General features: G+C 41.0%; 1 protein-coding gene across 1 annotated transcript in view; it reads left to right on the top strand.

The window, feature by feature from the left end:
• Positions 1-20,867, top strand: part of LOC126278925 (KH domain-containing, RNA-binding, signal transduction-associated protein 1-like) — a 717,512-nt gene that overhangs the window by 463,443 nt on the left and 233,202 nt on the right. The window lies entirely within an intron of this gene.

Here is a 20,867-nt window from a genome sequence, read left to right as displayed (position 1 = left end):
TGTAGGCCATCGGCCACTGCCTTGTCCGTGCTGAGAGGTTATGCCTGAAATTTGGTATTCGCAGCTCATTCTGAAACGTGTTCGTATTTATTGAAAGTTGTTTTTCTAAGAATCAGGTTGGTATCGGTAAAGAGTGAAAATGTTATTTTGTTATCGAAATACGTAGATCTCAGTCCAGGCCAACAGAACCATGCAAAAATTTAATTTTGAACGGAAATATGTGGAGCTCTTGCTACACGATGCGAAATACAGACTATTCGGTACATCAAACAACGCGTCTGCGAAAGAGCAATACGCTTTCAATTAAATTTACATGTCCTATCTGACTCAAAACAATTGACCCAGATTATACTGTTGGGCCTGAATATTTTCAACCTCTACAAACAATCACTGTATCGGAACTGTAATTGTAATTACACAGCAAACTAATATAAAGTTTAACGCGTATAACTGTCTGATAGAACTGTTTGAAAATTCATATGATAGCACTTTACTGAAATCCTTTACTGTGATGAAGCCTCGGAACTCATACTGATATTTTCACTAAAACACTCTGACAGTCACTGTGCCTGACAGAGGACATGAACTTTGATGGCAACACTCGTCTACTCTGCAGACTGTCACTGTTAGGAATATCGATATTACTATCCAAAACCAAATTTAATTTTCCGTCTGCAATGTGCAATGCTTCTCACTAATTAAATCGTCATGTAAACACGGTCATTATAGTAAAGGAAAATAGGCAAGTATTCTCAACGACTGATAAAAGAGAACAAAGTCTCCACGTTAAGCTATGATTCATTAAGCCGTGATAATACATATTTTCATAAAGTCCTCTCACCTAAACAATTTCTTAGTAAATTTCTTGACACTTATATCAACTATCAGTCAAGTCCACGTGCTTCAATATAACATTTCTACAGCAAAATTTCACCACTCACAATGTTCTAACAATACGAAACTACACAGTTACAAATAAAAAGAGACTGAATTATCCTTAGAATGGCCTATAGTCATTCTTGTACTCATACCATTTCCTCTAAATTTTTCTTCAAAAAACCACTACGCAGCAGGCCGGATTCTATCCATTTCAAACAACGTACATAGCCAGAGAGCCAGACTGTCCAACACATACTACTGGCACTCTATTCAAAAGAAATAACTTCTCTGACCGACGACTCTGGTCTCAAGAACAGACTTACAAACAATATGCTTATATAGATAGTACAGAGCTTGAGTACATTTACTAGATTCGCAACTTTCTTTATGTGTATGGTCAAAACTGCTATAATATCCTCATGGCAAACAAGACAGCCTCCTTTCGTTACTCCTTACCTATTAAACAAGAAATATACAGAGCTGATTCTACTGAAGCAATAGCAGGAAGCACTCAAAAAATTCTCCAAAACGAAGAAACATAAAAGCACAACACAAAAGCTGTGGTTACAAATAGATGGTATAAGTGGCTATGTATATAAAATATTAGTGAACAGGTACAAAGTGATAAAAATATGGTACTCAAGTTTAAATACGAGTAGCAATACGTATACACAAACAAGTGTACAAGGTAATATTATCAATATAAATTAGTATTCCCGTCAGTTCAAATAAAGTGTGAAAAAACATCATCTTAGCAGTATTGCACAAAATTTTACAAAGTGGTTACAATCATCTATTCAGATGTTTAAGAAAATCTTATGAAGTCAAATGAATAATTCTTTCATTTCAAGTAATGCTAGAAAGGTGTGCACATTTACAGTATAGTACAAAAATGCTTACAATTTCTGTTCAAAATTATTGAGAAAACTTATGGGAACAAAGTCATGCAGTAGGAGGAAAAAGATATCGCAGTAATGTATCACATGCATGACTGTTTTGTCAAGCACACTCTTATCAAAACTGCACCAACATCGTAGCATGAACAAATTTCTGTGGCAGACTCAGGGAGATTAGTACTTTGCTTTCAGTTTCTCCGCTGACAACCCACAAAGCTCAAAAGAAGCATGACATTCGGCCAGACACAGGAAGGATGAAGTGTCCTGCCACATCCTCCACTGAAAACTCAGAAGCGGAAGACCTACAGTCACTGCTGTAGAATTACCGTAAAGAATGGCAGCTGACTCTAAATATAGATAAATGTAAATTAATACAGATGAATAGGAAAAAGAATCCCGTAATGTTTGAATACTCCATTAGTATTGTAGCGCTTGACACAATCACGTCGATTAAATATTTGGGCGTAACATTTCAGAGCGATATAAAGTGGGACAAGCATGTAATGTCAGTTGTGGGGAAGGCGGATAGCCGTCTTCGGTCCATTGGTAGAATTTTGGGAAGATGTGGTTCATCTGTAAAGGAGACCGCTTATGAAACACTAATACGACCTATTCCTGAGCACTGCTCGAGCGTTTGGGATCCCTGTCAGGTCAGATTGAGGGAGGGCATAGGAGCAATTCGGAGTCGGGCTGCTAGATTTGTTACTGGTAGGTTTGATTATCACGCGAGTGTTACGGAAATGCTTCAAGAACTCGGGTGGGAGTCTCTAGAGGAAAGGAGGCGTTCTTTTCGTGAATCGCTTCTGAGGAAATTTAGAGAATCAGCATTTGAGGCTGACTGCAGTTCTATTTTACTGCCGCCAACTTACATTTCGCGGAAAGACCACAAAGATAAGATAAGAGAGATTAGGGCTCGTACAGAGGCATATAAGCAGTCATTTTTCCCTCGTTCTGTTTGGGAGAGGAACGGGGAGAGAAGATGCTAGTTGTGGTACGAGGTACCCTCCGCCACGCACCGTATGGTGGATTGCGGAATATGTATATAGATATAGATATAAACAGTGTTTCCATTGATCCATCTTTCATAAGCTAAGGAATGATATGACGCTACACTTGGCTCCATAGCAAATGGCATGAAGCCATCCAGCATGATTTATCCATTAAACTTTGTGTGCACGTGTTTCCCAAGATCATCTCCCAGGTGCGTCCAGAATACATGAAACATGTTTACAAAGAAATCAGATAACTAGTTACATCCATCTTAATACCATAATGAATTGCCTTGAAAAAACACGTTTTTACATGCACATGTTCCTTATTCAATACCCATATCGAATATATACAACAGAAATTATTGTCTTATAACCTGGCTATCATATCAATCGCATGTATGACCTGTCAGTATAATTCTGATGTCATTTTAACAACGTTGCTTAAACAAGTACTCAGTTCCTCATCAGTCTGGCATTAAGTGTCAATCTTAAATATGTATCTCCTTTTTTTAAAGTATCTCACATAAATGAAAGGCATACAGTTTCTTAAATTACATACATTTATCTATCTATCTCATCAGAAAGGTGACTACCACATGTCTCATGTAAGGAGTAAGTATGGTTATTGCCAAAACAACTAATTGTTCCAAACACGCTCATAAAATAGAAAACTTCATTAGAATACAATTGCTGTCAGTCATTTGTCAGTTAATATCTTATACTAGCGAAACAAGAATCTTAGTTGTAACCTCATCTTAGCATCTGACAAATTCACGAGAAAAGAATAACATGTTAAACATATTTCAATTAACAAACTGCAAGTTCCTGGAAAATCAACGATCAGATGTCACCCAGAAATTACCTCAATAATCTGCTGAGTAAATTTCTCATAAAGACATACGTAGAGAGCACAGTTCTGAACAAAAAAAAGTGTTCATGTTAAATGTATTTTGGGTCCTCCTTCCATTGCTATGCAGTGTACCTGTAAAGTTCGTATTAAACCATGTACAACATCAATACTGAGACAGATAACTTCCTTTACCACTATTTATGTACCTGAAATAATAATACATAAAAACATGCACATACGTCATCACTAATAAATTAACATCATTTTCTACTCCTCATAGTCTTCCTGAAATATTAGTTTCAGAGAATATCACTTAAATGTGTATCATAATTCAGGACACATTACTCCTTCATTACCACTCAGCGTAAGTACGATTTACATTATTTCATAACATCAGTATCTCAAATCGTCACCCAAATACTGCTACCATTATAAGCACATCATTTCTTCCCTTTTGATCTCAGTATTTTTTACATTAGTGTCATTCGTTACACTGTGTCTAGTTTCTCACAGTATACACATCCAGCTTAAAATTAGCTTTCCTCATTCTTGCATTCAAGTCATCTCATTTTCTCAAATATATTTCTCAGAACATGTTACTGCAAACTCCCTTTTAAATAAAGTTGCCTCCGCTAGGCGGCAAGTCAGCTTCTATCCGTTTCAAACCAAGTACTCAGCCATACTATCCACCACACTCTGCTGCCACTCTATTCAAATGCAGTTACATCTGAGACAAATATTTGTTGTCTCAAGAACAAAATTACAAAGTAAATGATTATATCTATTACAGAGGTTGAGTTATCAAATTCACAGCTTCCTTTGCAGGTATGGCAAAACCCTCATGGCAAACAGGACAGCCACCTTTCACCTCCTACCATTGTGGATCTCGGAATACTGAGTTCCCTAACGATTTCTGAAAGGGAGTATCCCATACATCCTCTATTAGGGTTCCGTGCTCAAAACCTGCTGATTCTCGTCATACGGCCCGGGTGATTTTCAGGCATCTGTCAGTTGCTTATTGCGAAAAGGGGCGTTATATATAACGAGGATAGTATGTCGTAGTAGGTTAGGAATTGACATCTTCCTGATTCACTTTTTGTAACTGGACAGATTTAAATCTTGCGTAGGTATTTCGTACACACCGCCCCTCCTGCCATCATGGATGACAGATAATTCTGTTTCCATCCGAAACAGTTTACGACACACCTTGTAGTGAATTGTCACTCCATACGCACAATGCTGTGTTACAAGTGTGAACATATTAATTGTTGCGTAAGTTCGTAGCGTTTTTGTTTTGATTATTGGCATTCGAGTTGCTATGGATTTAATTATCGATTGTCGTTTTTCATTCGTAGTTCACTGTTGCTATCTGAATTTACATAAACTCATTATGTCATTTGGAGACAGTAAGTGGAGCTACGGACGCTAGGACAAGGAGTGCGAAATGGAGAAATGAGAACATTTCCGACGTATTCTTCTGTCTGGATTCAATAGAGAGGTGACAGCAGCGGAAGCAGCCAGAAACATTTGCGCCGTGTGTGGGGATAATGCCATTGGAAAGAGCACAGCAAGAAAAGCGTTTTCTCTTTTTATGGAAAATCGTTTCGACGTTGTTGACTCTTTACGTTCAGGAAGACCTTTGGCCTGAGATAAGGATCGTTTAAACGCATTAATCCACAATGATCCACGTCAGTGTATGCGAGAACTGACGAATGTGATGAACTGTGAGCAATCCACCATCGTGTGACATTTGCACGCAATGGGGAAGGTTCCAAATTGGTGTATGATTACTACATGCTCTAAAAAAAAGTGACAAATAAACAGCGGGTGGCCATATGGGCACATCTGCTTGTCTGTCAGCAATTGGCTCGCGTGAAGATAAATGGTGTCTATGTTAACACAGGCAGAGGAAGGATTGGTCTAGCCCGAACGAAGCAGCAACTCCCGGTTCAATGATCTGCGTGCTTTCACAGAAGATAATGACAAGAATCTGGTGGTACAGCGACAATGTGGTACACTATTAACTGCTTCATCGAGAAGTAACCATCACTGTACATTTATTGTCAACAACTAAGATATCATACAGACGCAGTTTAGGAACACCGACAAGGAAGACTGCGTGAAGTGATGCTATTCCGCGGCATTGCGTGCCCACAATCTACTAGACTGACAAAACGCTATAAAGTAGTTGGGTTGGTAAGTCATGCCGCACCCACACTATTCACCTGATCCTGAACCCTCATATTTTCACCATTATATATATATAATCGTCATAATTATCATCATCATTTAAGACTGATTATGCCTTTCAGCGTTCAGTCTCGAGCATAGCCCCCTTATAAAATTCCTCCATGATCCCCTATTCAGTGCTAACATTGGTGCCTCTTCTGATGTTAAACCTATTACTTCAAAATCATTCTTAACAGAATCCAGGTACCTTCTCCTTGGTCTGCCCCGACTCCTCCTACCCTCTACTGCTGAACCCATGAGTCTCTTGGGTAACCTTGCTTATCCCATGCGTGTAACATGACCCCACCATCTAAGCCTGTTCATCCTGATTGCTACATCTATAGAGTTCATTCCCAGTTTCTCTTTGATTTCCTCATTGTGGACACCCTCCTGCCATTGTTCCTATCTGCTAGTACCTGCAATCATCCTAGCTACTTTCATATCCGTAACCTCAACCTAGTTGATAAGGTAACCCGCATCCACCCAGCTATTATATATATATAAGCCAGGCGCGTAAGTTGTCAAACGTATAACGCCTGTTATTTACTTTTCAAACACACCCTAATAATAATAATAATAATAATAATAATAATAACCATGATAATAAGTGCCAAGGAAACAACATGTCAAATTGTATGGCTTTGTTTCATCTGTAGCTTCGAGTGCTAGGAAGTTTAGGCTACGACATCTCGTCAACGCTGTCGCTGCTAGAGATGGACCATAGGCTTAGACAGATGAAGGGTCCACAGACTATTGGCCACATCCTTTATCAAAGGAACCATTACGGTATTAGCCTTAGGTGAAATAGTAAACCCATGGAAAATCTAAATCTAAGTGGCTGGATGGGGGTTTGGACATCGGCTCCCCCAAATAATAATCCTCAGTCTCACCATTTTTCCACTTAGTTTAGTTTTGGAGACCAAATGGTATCTCATGCTATGACAGCTTTATGCTGCTTTTAGGAGAAGGTAACATACTCGTACAATAAAATTTTAATAGTAGTCATTTTCTGTAATTTGAAACACAGTGGTTTCTCTCTTCACTTACAGCATGTGCTACAGGCTATTAGAGCTCGATTGCAGAAGTGTGATACTCCAAAAGAGCACTCACTAAGGCTTTATCGATTCACAATGCCACCAACTGTAATCCTCGTTTCGTGTTTCGTTCTTCCTTTCCAAAAAGGGAGCACAGATATCCCACATTAATTCGGAGATCGTATGTCTTTGTAATGGATATATGTGATATCTGGCAAAACTGTGGCTAATTTCAAACGTTAAACAACAATAATGAATGAAGAGTGGGATCTTATTGTCGTTACTGATTATATAAAAGATTCTAGCCACAGGACTTTCAGCGCAAATGAACTACCTGAACAATCCCCAATGTCGTCATGAACAGTGTCATTGAAACTATGAAGCGCTCTGTCCTGCGGTGGTTTCCTTCTCTCCACTATCCCCTGAACTACAGTTTTCATCAACGACTCATCTGTTACCAAGCTACTCTACCTGTTTGATTCACCATTATATTTATCAGACACTTTCTCTTGTTGAATCGTTGCAGCTAAGTTTTATTCCTTACTCGTTAAATCCCTCTGAGCTTTAATAATTTTACGTTACACTCATTTAAAATGCACGAATTTATTTAATTTCTTTTCTTCTCTACTGTATTTGCTAGAAACTGCAGATTTGCAAATGTTCCTTTTAACTAGCGATCTGTTTCGAATTCGCATGGATGGCACTGACAAGAGAACGTTCACAAGTGTCAGTAAACGATCGTGATGAAACTTCGTGGATGCATAGAGAGGGCAAAATAAAGCAAAACAAATTTTTTTATTTGTGAGCAATTTCGCTTTTAAGGTGTAAAATTCACCCTCAAAGCCCGCATATCGTGGTCGTGCTGTAGCGTTCGCGCTTCACGCGCTCGGGTGCCCGGGTTCGATTCCCGTCGTGGTCAGGGATTTTCTCTGCCTCGTGATGGCTGGGTGTTGTGTGTTGTCCTTAGGTTAGTTAGGTTTAAGTAGTTCTAGGGGACTGATGACCATAGATGTTATGTCCCATAGTGCTCAGAGCCATTTGAACCATTTCACCCTGGAAGGTAATTTGGCGTATTAGGTTTGGAGCTATCATGTTCGAAACGATCAAATATAAAAGATTTTTCTCATATAAAAGTTATTACGTAACCAACGTCCTTGAAAAGTTTACAATGGAATTTTAAAATCATTTGTAATTTTGTGAAACATCCCACGCCCCTTAATTAGTTTTGAAAGATAATATTTTGGTACAACATAAATTAAAGAAGCTTTCAAGTTACGAGTATCCATGTGCATTACAGCTGGTTTCAGAAACACCACTTCTGAAAAATAAGCTGAACATAATGTGCTGTTAGAGTATTTTCAACATACCTAATTAAAATATTTGAACATTCATAATTAGTCTCGTTATTTATCTTACTTATATTTGAAATTATTATTTTACGTTTCATATATTTTTATTTAACCATTTCATTACGTGTATTTCGTTAACTGAAAATAACAAAGTAACTCATTATTATCATACTAAATTATTGTAGTTACAATAAACTCTTAACTAATGCTTACACCTGTAAGAGACCCCTGATCCTACGAACATAGACATTAGTATCCGACAACCAGGTCGATAGCAGACACGAGTCGTTGGTCAAGCGCTCCAGGAGACAGTGAGGTTAGTGTCTATTGGAAGCAGTATTGGTAAAAGTGGCAAAAATAAAGAATGGCGGTCGAGTTGAGTATGGTGTCAGTGGCGGATATATCGAGTGAGGAGTAAATTGTTAATTCACCGGAGCGTGACAAATGAGCGCATCCCCTTATCGTCCTGGTGTTGATCCCCGTCAATACCGATTCGCAAGTGATATAAAACCAAAAGTAAGAAGTGCCGAGTTACGTGTTTCGCGTCAACCACGTCGGCCACCAATAACCATGGATTGCAGTGAGGATTGTTGTGAATGTTAACCATCATCATTGCGTGTGACGAAGTATTTAAAATTAGCAACCAATAAAAGATATAAATGTAATTAAAGTCTAAGGATAAGGTAGCAACTGCCTCAGAATTTGTGTGTTAATAGAAAATACATATTAGTTTGTATATCGCAAACTTCTTGGTCTTTAATAATACAAAAACTTTCATTCATTAACTATTCCGTCCCAGAACAGCCACACTCGGTTACAATACCCCCGGAACCACAGCAGAAAAACCGGCGGCTTTTCATCCATTAAGCACATGGTGGTATATTCATAATAATTAACTGTTTGGCGGCTTCGGTAAATCACACAAAACCACATAAAGGACATAACAGGGGTCTTTCAAACCATAACATAAAACGAACGAAATGTCTAAATATAATATACAGACGGAGAACACATACGATAGAAAATTCAGCAGGATGTCAAACTGTCACGGATGGTCTTCTAAATATCATTATTTATTTGAGGTATATTTCCGTACACTGGTAAGCTTTGTTGTAGATAATGGTTATGTACTACTGACAACAGCTTCATTATACATCTACATCTACATCTACATCCATACTCCGCAAGCCACCTGACGGTGTGTGTTGGAGGGTACCCTGAGTACCTCTATCGGTTCTCCCTTCTATTCCAGTTCGTATTGTAGGTGGAAAGAAGGATTGTCGGTATGCTTCTGTGTGGGCTCTAATCTCTCTGATTTTATCCTCATGGTCTCTTCGCGAGATATACGAAGGAGGGAGCAATATACTGCTTGACTCTTCGGTGAAGGTATGTTCTCGAAACTTTAATAAAAGCCCGTACCGAGCTACTGAGCGTCTCTCCTGCAGAGTCTTCCGTTGGAGTTTATCTAACATCTCCGTAACGCTTTCGCGATTACTAAATGATCCTGTAACGAAGCGCGCTGCTCTCCGTTGCATCTTCTCTATCTCTTCTATCAACCCTATCTGGTGCGGATCCCACACTGCTGAGCAGTATTCAAGCAGTGGGCGACCAACCGTACTGTAACCTACTTCCTTTGTTGTCGGACTGCATTTCCTTAGGATTCTTCCAATGAATCTCAGTGTGGCATCTGCTTTACCGACGATCAACTTTATATGATCATTCCATTTTAAATCACTCCTAATGAGTACTCCCAGATAATTTATGGAATTAACTGCTTCCAGTTGCTGACCTGCTATTTTGTAGCTAAATGATAAGGGACCTATCTTTCTATGTATTCGCATCACATTACACTTGTCTACATTGAGATTCAATTGCCAATTCGTGCACCATGTGTCAATTCGCTGCAGATCCTCCTGCATTTCATTACAATTTACCATTGTTGCAACCTCTCGGTACACCACAGCATCATCTGCAAAAAGCCTCAGTGAACTTCCGATGTCATCCACCAGGTCATTTATGTATATTGTGAATAGCAACGGTCCTATGACATTCCCCTGCGGCACACCTGAAATAACTCTAACTTCGGAAGACTTCACTCCATTGAGAATGACATGCTGCGTTCTGCTATCTAGGAACTCCTCAATCCAATCACACAATTGATCTAATAGTCCGTATGCTCTTACTTTGTTCATTAAACGACTGTGGGGAACTGTGTCAAACGCCTTGCGGAAGTCAAGAAACACGGCATCTACCTGTGAACCCGTGTCTAAGGCCCTCTGAGTCTCCTGGACGAATAGCGCGAGCTGGGTTTCACACGACCGTCTTTTTCGAAACCCATGCTGATTCCTGCAGAGTAGATTTCTAGTCTCCAGAACAGACATTATCCTCGAACATAATACGTGTTCCAAAATTCTACAACTGATCGACGTTAGAGATATAGGTCTATAGTTCTGCACATCTGTTCGACGTCCCTTCTTGAAAACAGGGATGACCTGTGCCCTTTTCCAATCCTTTGGAACGCTTCGCTCTTCTAGAGACCTACGGTACACCGCTGCAAGAAGGGGGGCAAGTTCCTTCGCGTACTCTGTGTAAAATCGAACTGGTATCCTATCAGGACCAGCGGCCTTTCCTCTTTTGAGCGATTTTAATTGTTTCTCTATCCCTCAGTCGTCTATTTCGATATCTATCATTTTGTCAACTGTGCGACAATCTAAAGAAGGAAGCACAGTGCAGTCTTCCACTGTGAAACAGCTTTGGAAGAAGACATTTAGTATTTCGGCCTTTAGCCTGTCATCCTCTGTTTCAGTAGCATTTTGGTCACAGAGTGTCTGGAAATTTTGTTTTGATCCACCTACCGCTTTGACATAGGACCTAAATTTCTTAGGATTTTCTACCGAGTCAGTACATAGAACTTTACTTTCGAATTCATTGAAAGCCTGTCGTATAGCCCTCCTCACACTACATTTCGCTTCGCGTAATTTTTGTTTGTCTGCAAGGCTTTGGCTATGTTTATGTTTGCTGTGAAGTTCCCTTTGCTTCCGCAGTAGTTTTCTAACTCGGTTGTTGTACCAGGGTGACTCTTTCCCATCTCTTACGATCTTGCTTGGCACATACTCATCTAACGCATATTGTAAGATGGTTTTCAACTTTGTCCACTGATCCTCAACACTATCTGTACTTGAGTCAAAACTTTTGTGTTGAGCCGTCAGGTACTCTGTAATCTGCTTTTTGTCACTTTTGCAAAAAGAAAAATCTTCCTACCTTTTTTAATATTTCTATTTACGGCTGAAATCATCGATGCAGTAACCGCTTTATGATCGCTGATTCCCTGTTCTGCATTAACTGATTCAAATAGTTCGCGTCTGTTTGTCACCAGAAGGTCTAATGTGTTATTGCCACGAGTCGGTTCTCTGTTTAACTGCACAAGGTAGTTTTCAGATAAAGCACTTAAAAATATTTCACTGGATTCTTTGTCCCTGCCACCCGTTATGAATGTTTGAGTCTCCCAGTCTATATCCGGCAAATTAAAATCTCCACCCAGAACTATAAATTGGTGGGGAAATCTACTCGAAAAATTTTCCATATTATTCTTCAGGTGCTGAGCCACAACAGCTGCTGAACCCGGGGGCCTATAGAGATATCCAATTACCATGTCTGAGCCTGCTTTAACCCTGACCTTCACCCAAATCATTTCACAATTCGAATCTCCGTCAATTTCCTACGATACTATTGCACTTCTTATCGCTATAAACACACCTCCCCCTTCACTGTCCAGCCTGTATCTGCGGTATACATTCCAATCTGAGTTTAGGATTTCATTACTGTTTACATGTGGTTTCAGCCAACTTTCTGTCCCTAGTACTATATGGGCGTTGTGACCGTTTATTAATGAGAGCAGTTCTGGGACCTTTCTATAGACGCTCCTGCAGTTTACTATTAGCACATTAATATTATTATTCCTTGTTGCATTTTGCCTACTCCTGCCTTGCCGCGTCTCAGGAGGCGTCTTGTCGGGCCTAGGGAGGGAATTCTCTAACCTAAAAAAACCCCATGTGCACTCCACACGTACTCCGCTACCCTCGTAGCCGCTTCCGGCGTGTAGTGCACGCCTGACCTATTCATGGGGACCCTATATTTCTCCACCCGATAGCGGAGGTCGAGAAATTTGCACCCCAGTTCTCCGCAGAATCGTCTGAGCCTCTGCTTTAAGCCTTCCACTCGGCTCCAAACCAGAGGACCGCGATCGGTTCTGGGAACGATGCTACAAATAGTTTGCACTGATTCCACCCCGCGAGCGAGGCTTCCCGCCTTCACCAACTCCGCCAACCTCGTGTACGAACTGAGGATGACCTCTGAACCCAGACGGCAGGAGTCATTGGTGCCGACATGAGCAACAATTTGCAGTCGGGTGCACCCAGTGCTCTCCATCGCCGCCGGTAGGGCCTCCTCCACATCTCGGATGAGACCCTCCGGCAAGCAGACAGAGTGAACACTGGCCTTCTTCCCCGACCTTTCCGCTATTTCCCTAAGGGGCTCCATCACCCGCCTAACGTTGGAGCTCCCAATAACTAATAAACCTCTCCGCCCCTGTGCCTGCTCGGACCTTGCTGAAGGAGCAGCCACATGTCCACTCACAGGCAGAGCGGGCGATGCCACACGGCCAGCCTCCACATTGACCCTGTGCCTCGTGCGCCGCGAACGCCGCTGAACCCGGCACTCCCCTCGGGGAGAGGGTAGCCCAACCACGCCCGGTACCCGCGAAGATGTCTCGACAGTAGGGACAGTGGGTGAAGCATGTAACACCTGGGGTGTACCTTGCGACGCACCAGACTCCCCACTGCCGCTACACTCCGAGGCAGCAGCCTGAAGACGGCTGACCGGGGCCATCAACACGCTCAGCTGTTCGCTAAGTGTGGCCAACTCCTCCTGCGTCCGTACACAGCAGTCACACATCCTATCCATCCTAAGGAATCAATTTACTGAAGAGACTTAATCAACTTTTAAGTAGACTGCTAATTCACTAAAGGAGACTGATTATTGACTAAACTGTGATTGCTAACCACTTCTTGTAGGAAACAATGAAAATAGCACTACCTCTCTCTGGACTGTATTCAAAACAAACACTAGCACTACTGGCACTATAGCTGACTAAAGGGACTCTCTCTGACTGTATTCAAAACAAACACGAAATCTATGGAACACTTATACTAGCGCTCGACAATCAAAGCTTCCTAAAGCAAAAACACGCCGAAGAAGAAGTGACAAGTAAGAAAAATACAGTTAATACTTAAATTAAGGTAGCTCGCTGCACAGCAGACGTGAAGCAGACAGCGGTTAGGGCGACACTGACACTACTGGCACTATGGCTGACCTGTATTGTTGCTCAAGTGAAGACTGACATCACTAGAATTCAGTAGGATTAAACCAGAAATTGTTATTATAAAGTTCTTCCAATATTGAATGGCATAAAAATCTCACCACTGTACCTAAGCCACCGAGCCCTTGGAGATCATTAGCCGAACAAGTTCCTTGCCTACGGGTACGATCATCAAAACGGTTTTTCACGCTGCCCGCTCACTTTTTCACAGTTTGGTAAGGAACTTACTGTGAGCTTTGACCGAGGATTCGAGAAGCTCCTTTGAACCCCCAAATATCCTAGTGGGAGCATCAAAGTCTGATGAACAAACGTCTGAACAGGTCAAAAGCTATTTAAAAGATTTGAGGGAACAAAATCTGTGTTATTGTTAGATCATCGGCCTGTCATTGTGAAAGAGCCATAAAGAGCGTTGTACGTGAGGACAAGGAGCTTGTTCAGCTGGTTAGCTCAAATGATCAACAGCGCTGGTACATTCGTGTGATGTGTATAGCTTTGGGTGCTGGAAGAAAGTTGCGAGAAGGTTTCATGTCTACTCTGCTGGATGATCACTATGCCACTTTGCACTTGAGAAACAATATAATCAGCTGCTGGCACTATTGTGTATTCAGTTTTCTTCTCCAAGGCTTAACAATGTCCTGAAATATGCCCGATACAAATCAAGGTATTTCGAGGGTCACCCGTGACGATCTGAAATCCTACTCTTTTTTTTGTATTGCATTCACCATAGTGTATATGACGAGAAGGAATTTTCTTGGTTCAGAATGGTTCAAATCGCTCTGAGCACTGTGGGACTGAACAGCTATGGTCATCAGTCCCCTAGAACTTAGAACTACTTAAACCTAACTAATGTAAGCACATCACACAACACCCAGCCATCACAAGGCAGAGAAAATCCCTGACCCCGCCGGGAATCGAACCCGTGAACCCGGGCGTGGGAAGCGAGAACGCTACCGCACGACCACGAGATGCGGGCAGGAATTTTCTTCATTTTATGTTAATGGTGTAAGAATACATTACGTTTTAAGCATTTATTTACAGATTATCATTATCGTAATGCTTTTGTATCATAATAATGAGTTACCTATTATTTTCATTTAACAGAATACACGTGAGATGGTAAACTAAAAATATCAAATGTAAAATAACAATTTGAAAGTTACAAAAGAAATATAATAAAGTGAACCACTAGATTAATAATGAATATTTAGATGTTTTAATTGGATACGTAGAAAATACTCTGACAACAGACTGTGTACAGCTTGTTTTCCAAAAAACCTATCTGTATTACACAATGATGTATGTAGCTTGAAAGCTTCTTTACGTCATGTTGCAATAGAAGTTCTCATTTTTCAAAATTAGTTCTTGGTGATAAGGTATTTTGCAAAATTTCAAATTATTATAATATTAGATTATGCAGTTTTCACTCACGTTAATTGCATATCAACTCTTATACGAGAAACGTTTTTTATATATCTTAATGTAGAAGATTTGCCCTCCAAACCCAATATGCTGAATTATCTTTCGGGGTGTGTTTTACCCCTTTATAGAGGAACTGGGCATAAACAAAAGATACGTATAGCATTACCTTTCTCCCTCTACACACTCGTCACGTTTCATCAAGATCGTTTATTGACACTTAGGTATTTTCCCTTGCTAGTAAACATGCCCCGACAGCTTCTTGGGCATAGCGGTATATTTGTTTACGAATCATTGTATAGATTTATGTTTAAAATTGTGAGATTAACGTTCAGTAGCAAAATATTTACAAGAAACTGCTGACTAAATTCAACGATTTGACCAGCACATGCCAGGAAAGTTCTCTGGATGGAGGGACGTGAGTCTTTACATACAGACAGAAAAGATGTCAGCCACTTTAATTCATCATAATTCAGTTAATTGCATGAAATACATGTAAATTATATACACAGCACTCTCTCGAGAATTCGTCCATCTATTAGTGAAAACAGTATCAAAATGTGTTCCTTGCCTACTTTGTGCACCTTCATGTGCTGGTAGAAAAGCAAGGCAATGAATTTTATAATATGTAATGATAATAAATCTGTTTATGATCTCCAGGTCAGTTTTTTTTTTGCTTCCTAATTCATCTATCGTATCTCCAACCACAAGTATGAAACGGTGACCGTAACTGCAGCATTCCTTTAATGTGTCCACTAGTCGCAGTAGAACTAAAACATTGGGATGGTTCTGTAAGGTGACCTCACACACCACAAATACTTACATGCTGTGATAGATGAGTTGAATATGAGACACACTTCTGATTATTTTTAACAGTTCGCTGATTGTTCAAATTCAAGTCTTAAGGTTCAACTTTTAATTGTAACAGTTTTCCATCAGTACCTGTGCTATACATCTGTTACAAAAAAAAAAAAAAAAAAAAAAAAACTGACCAGTGGACTGTTTGTGATATTTTTAAATTATCAAGACTGCAGTCCAGTGGACCAATGAATGTACTTTTCGATGCGAAATGGATAACTGTGTTTATAGAAGCTATAAATTTACAGGAACCTATGTGCATTTAATTTCATCAAGACTTCCTTACTTTCAGTTTCGAAAAAGAAGTTTCAATTTCTATTGAAAGAGAGAGGAAACGAACGACAGTGTTAAAGCATGTGGCCAAAGGTCTCCCAGTCGTGAACAGAAAGCTGGACATCACATGAGTTGTGGGTAGCGTGACTATATGGCCAAATGGGACTGACCCCGCGGATGATGCTGTACTATACAGAGAAGTTGCAGCCTTAGAAAATTGTAGCGAAATGCAGGAAGCTCTGCAGCGGATAGGCACTTGGTGCAATGAGTGGCAACTGACCCTTAACATAGACCAAAGTAATCTATTGCGAATACATAGAACGAAGGATCCTTTATGGTATGATTATATGATAGCAGAACAAACACTGGTAGCAGTTACTAATGTAAAATATCTGGGAGTATGCGTACGGAACGATTTGAGTGCAATGATCGTATAAAAATAATTGTTGGTAAGGCGGGTGCCAGGTTGAGGTTCATTGGGAGAGTCGTTAGAAAACTTAGTCCATCAACAAAGGAGGTAGCTTACAAAAGACTCGTTCGACCTATACTTGAGTATTACTCATCAGTGTGGCATCCGTACCAGGTCGGGTTGACAGAGGAGATAGAGAAGACCCAAAGAGGAGCGGAGCGTTTCGTCACAGGATTATTTGGTAAGCGTGATAGCGTTACGGAGATGTTTAGCAAACTCATGTGGCAGACTCTGCAAGAGAGGCACTCTGCATCGCGGTGTAGCTTGATGTCCAGGTTTCGAGAGGATGCGGTTCTGGATGAGGTATCAAATATATTGCTTCCCCCTACTTATACCTCCCGAGGAGATCACTAATGTAAAATTGGACAGATTCGAGCGCCCACGGAGGTTTTCCGGCAGTCGTTCTCCCCTCGAACCATGCGCGGCTGGAACAGGAAATGGAGTTAATGACAGTGGCACGTAAAGTACCCTCCACCACACACCGTTGGGTGGCTTGCGGAGTATAAATGTAGATGTAGATGTAGATGAGTCAGTAGCAGGAATGGGGAAAAATGTGAGACAACAACAAACGGTTATGGCGAGCTGTAGTTGTGTTCTTCGTTACAGCATGGCACTGAGACATTTCTATGACCTCACGTTGGGAAAAATAAACAGGAAAGTGGAAGAAGAACGAAGTGTGAAGGGAGCATCCCAGAAATTTGGTATTATTCACATTATTGTTTCATGTGCATGGGAACATTCTGAACTGCATGCTTTGTTGTCCAAAGATGCCGAGGTGGCCCACCTTGGTAAACTACAGTTGCAGGTGAGTATTACATTGTGCAACAGGCAGGAAGGGACTTACATCACACAATGGATGCAACTGCAACTTCATTTAATAGAACTGTAAGGCACGCAGTCTCATGATCCACAGGGCAAGGCGACTGTATGGCCGTGCTCTCTTTGCCTAACGACCAGTAAGTTGTGTTCCGTTTTTATTAGGGGGCAGATTTTCCAAAACTGCTCTGTAAACGTATTAACAAAGCATTATTCAGATAAGGATACCCAATCCATTCAAATTATTAACACTGCATGAAAGTATGCACACTGTCAAATCGAATTCCAATTACTGCAATTATGAGAACCCCTGTTTCCCATAATTCTGTACGATGACACGTAATTGTATTTTTTTTCTGCAGCTTGGGAAGGCTAGGTGGTTATGAGATGCAACAGTAGCTCTGAGGGGAGAACGGTACACAGAGCGTAAAATGTTTCTACTGGAAGCCGAGACTCAGTCAGTTATGCACTGGGAAATAAGCATTGCTATTCAACAGATGCGAGACCACTCGACTGTCATTACGGGGTGGCAGCCTTAGAGTGCCCAGAATTTTGTAAACTTCTGTTGTGGAAGAAGCTGAGAGAATGCCTTTTAGAAAAGGTAAGATCTGCGGAGGGAAGAGCAAAGCAACATGCAGTCAGTGTAGAACATACGCGTTGGGGGGCAATGGAGGTGTAGATGCTTAAATTTTGTAAGGAGGCCCTTAGATTGCTAGTGACATTGAATTTCATAGCAGTGGTGGAGACTCAAAAGTCAGGAGATGTGGCCACTACTACTGGGCAGAATTTCTATCTATTCCTGTAGTACAAGAGAGTACTAACAAGAGGAAGTCTTGAGTCATGACTATCCAATTCAGCTATTATTTGTGTAAAGTGAAATGAAAGATTCTAAGATGTTTAAGCTCAACAACCACCTGAGAATACTACCCATAAAGTTTATATGCATGCAATCGACTCGGAATTGACGGGGTCGATAAGTAATTGAAAACTGAGCATTTCTCGTTATTACATATGGGATCCCCAAACACATGCTCTCCTAGAAATCGAGTGGAGAAACTTTTTCGGCTGCCACTTAGTAACCATATGCACTCTCAAACGAAAGTACCGCTCGCGCAGGTAGTATGCCTTGGAAGCAGGGAACCTGTTCCATTCTGCAGTTCTCCTTTTTATTTGATTTCGCATCGAAACTGGTAGGAATATGATGGTTAATAAGATAAGTTAATCAATACGGAATAATAACAGAGCAGATAAATAAATTTTCAGATGACTCAGTTTAATAGATAATTAAAATCGTAAGCCTCGTTCAACGGAAATAATTCCTAGTACGATTGCTGCAAAGACGAGCATTCGACGCACATTTCTGCCTTAGTAAGAGTACTAACCCTATTGACAGTTAGTAGCGTACATAAAATAACGCATTCGTACATAGCGCAGTATTCCTCATCGCATATCGAAATTGCTGCATAAAGTTTTCCGGTTCTTATAAGAAAGTGTTAATTAATTTGATGCTTCGTGCATAGAAGAGGTCGAAGGTTTAACCGATTCTTTTAAAAAAATATTCACTTCAGTTAGTCGAAGTTTGGCAAATACAAAAATTCCATTTACAAATGCTTACTTCTTTTACTCGAAATCTGGGAAATAAAAGAATTTAATTTACAAAACAGATCCTGAGAGCATTTTAAAACCATACGTTGCTGATAGGATGTTTTGTCTGATGCTTTATTTCTGGGGTGGGCAAACTAACCCCTTCAACGCCGGCAGGATGGCCGAGCGGTTCTAGGCGCTTCAGTCCGGAATCGTGTTACTGCTACGGTCGCAGCTCCGAATCCTGCCTCGGGCATGGACGTGTGTCAAGTCCTTAGGTAGTTCTAAGTTCTAGAAGACTGATGACCTCAGCTATTAAGTCCCATAGTGCTCAGAGCCATTTGAACCAGTTTTTAACTCCTTCATCTGTCACGCCGTGTAGTTGATGATGGTAAACTAACTTATACCGTGAAAATAGCACCATCGAACTGCACACCTGTGTGCCAATCATTTGAAATTTAATTTTATCAACAAGTTAAAAACTTTATTTCCAGCTTCAAAGTTGCAGTCCGCTTCGGCAACCCAATGTCAATTGACAAAATTTTCTCGGGTTTCCAGCCACGTCCAGTGGTTTAAAATCCACGATCTTCCGTCAGAATTCTCGTCGGTTTTTGTCAAGCAGTGACTGTCGAATAATAGCTGCCGTCCTTACATAGCAGCGCTGTCTTCGGTGACGCCACTGGTGCTTGCTTCAGCACTATAAATGGTACTTTTTCCATTGCGCGTTTGCCGCGCCCGCTTCAACTAAGCTCCTCTTAGCTCTAGGCCTCAGACTCGATCACTTCCTCTACAACACTGTACCTAAAACTAGTAGTAATAACAGATGTCTCCACAAATTCAATACAGCGTTCGTTTCCTAAAGCTAGTTTCGCCACCGCTCATTTCTCAGAATATCGAAGGCGAAAATATCTCTCGTGTTCCAGAAGGCACAGTTCAAAAGTACGTACTGTCTGTCCGCAATAGAACTGTCCACATCCACAAGATATTTTATACACTCCTGGCATTGTGAGTGAAACATCGTCCTTCACAGGCCCTATTAGGTGGAGAGTTTCGTCCGGTAAACTAAAAACCGTATGCTTCTTTAGAAGCCAGCTAGTTTTCCTGTTGCTGAGCCACAGAACATCAAGAATTCAAGCTTCTTCAGTGCCCTTTTCGGAGGTCTTCTGCTTATGTTTCTTCGGCACGATGGCTTGCGAAATCTGGCGGTTGTTGTAGCCGTTTTGTTTGAAGACTTTCCGTGAGTGGCTCAGTTCCTTCGGAAGACTTTCAGCATCTGAAAAAGCTTCCACTCGATGCACCAATGTCCTCAGAACAGAACTTTTCTGCGAAGGATGGTAATAGCTGGTAGCAGGCGGATATCGATCTGTGTGGGTGGGTTTCCGATAAACACTGTGGCGGAGACACTAATCTCTTTCCGTCTAACGAGGACGTCTAGAAAAGACAACGCACCATCTGGCTCTACTTCCATCATGAATCTGATGTCATCATGGGTGCTGTTAATGTGGTTGAAAAATTCTCCCAGCTTTCCACGCCCATGAGGCCAGACAACGAATGTATCGTCGACTTAACGATAAGGAAACTATGCTTTGCAAGAGCCATGTCCAGGGCGATGTTCTCAAAGTACTCCATGAAGAGGTTGGCTATAACTGAAGCTAATGGGCTTCCAGTCGCGATGCCACCCGTCTGGTTAAAATAGCCTCCATCATACCGAAACTAAGATGATGTCCGAGTGTGCGTAAATAAATCCACAACAATGTCGTCAAATAACTGGGAGAGCAAATCAAAAGAGTCTTTGGTGGGAACCCGCGTGAATGATGACACTACATCAAAGCTAACCATCATATC

The sequence above is a fragment of the Schistocerca gregaria genome, chromosome 6 (genome assembly GCF_023897955.1).
Source record: "Schistocerca gregaria isolate iqSchGreg1 chromosome 6, iqSchGreg1.2, whole genome shotgun sequence".
In the NCBI taxonomy this organism is placed as follows: Eukaryota; Metazoa; Arthropoda; class Insecta; order Orthoptera; family Acrididae; genus Schistocerca; species Schistocerca gregaria.
The sequence above is the reverse complement of the archived record's forward strand: the minus strand, read 5'-3'. Positions and strand labels throughout refer to the sequence as shown.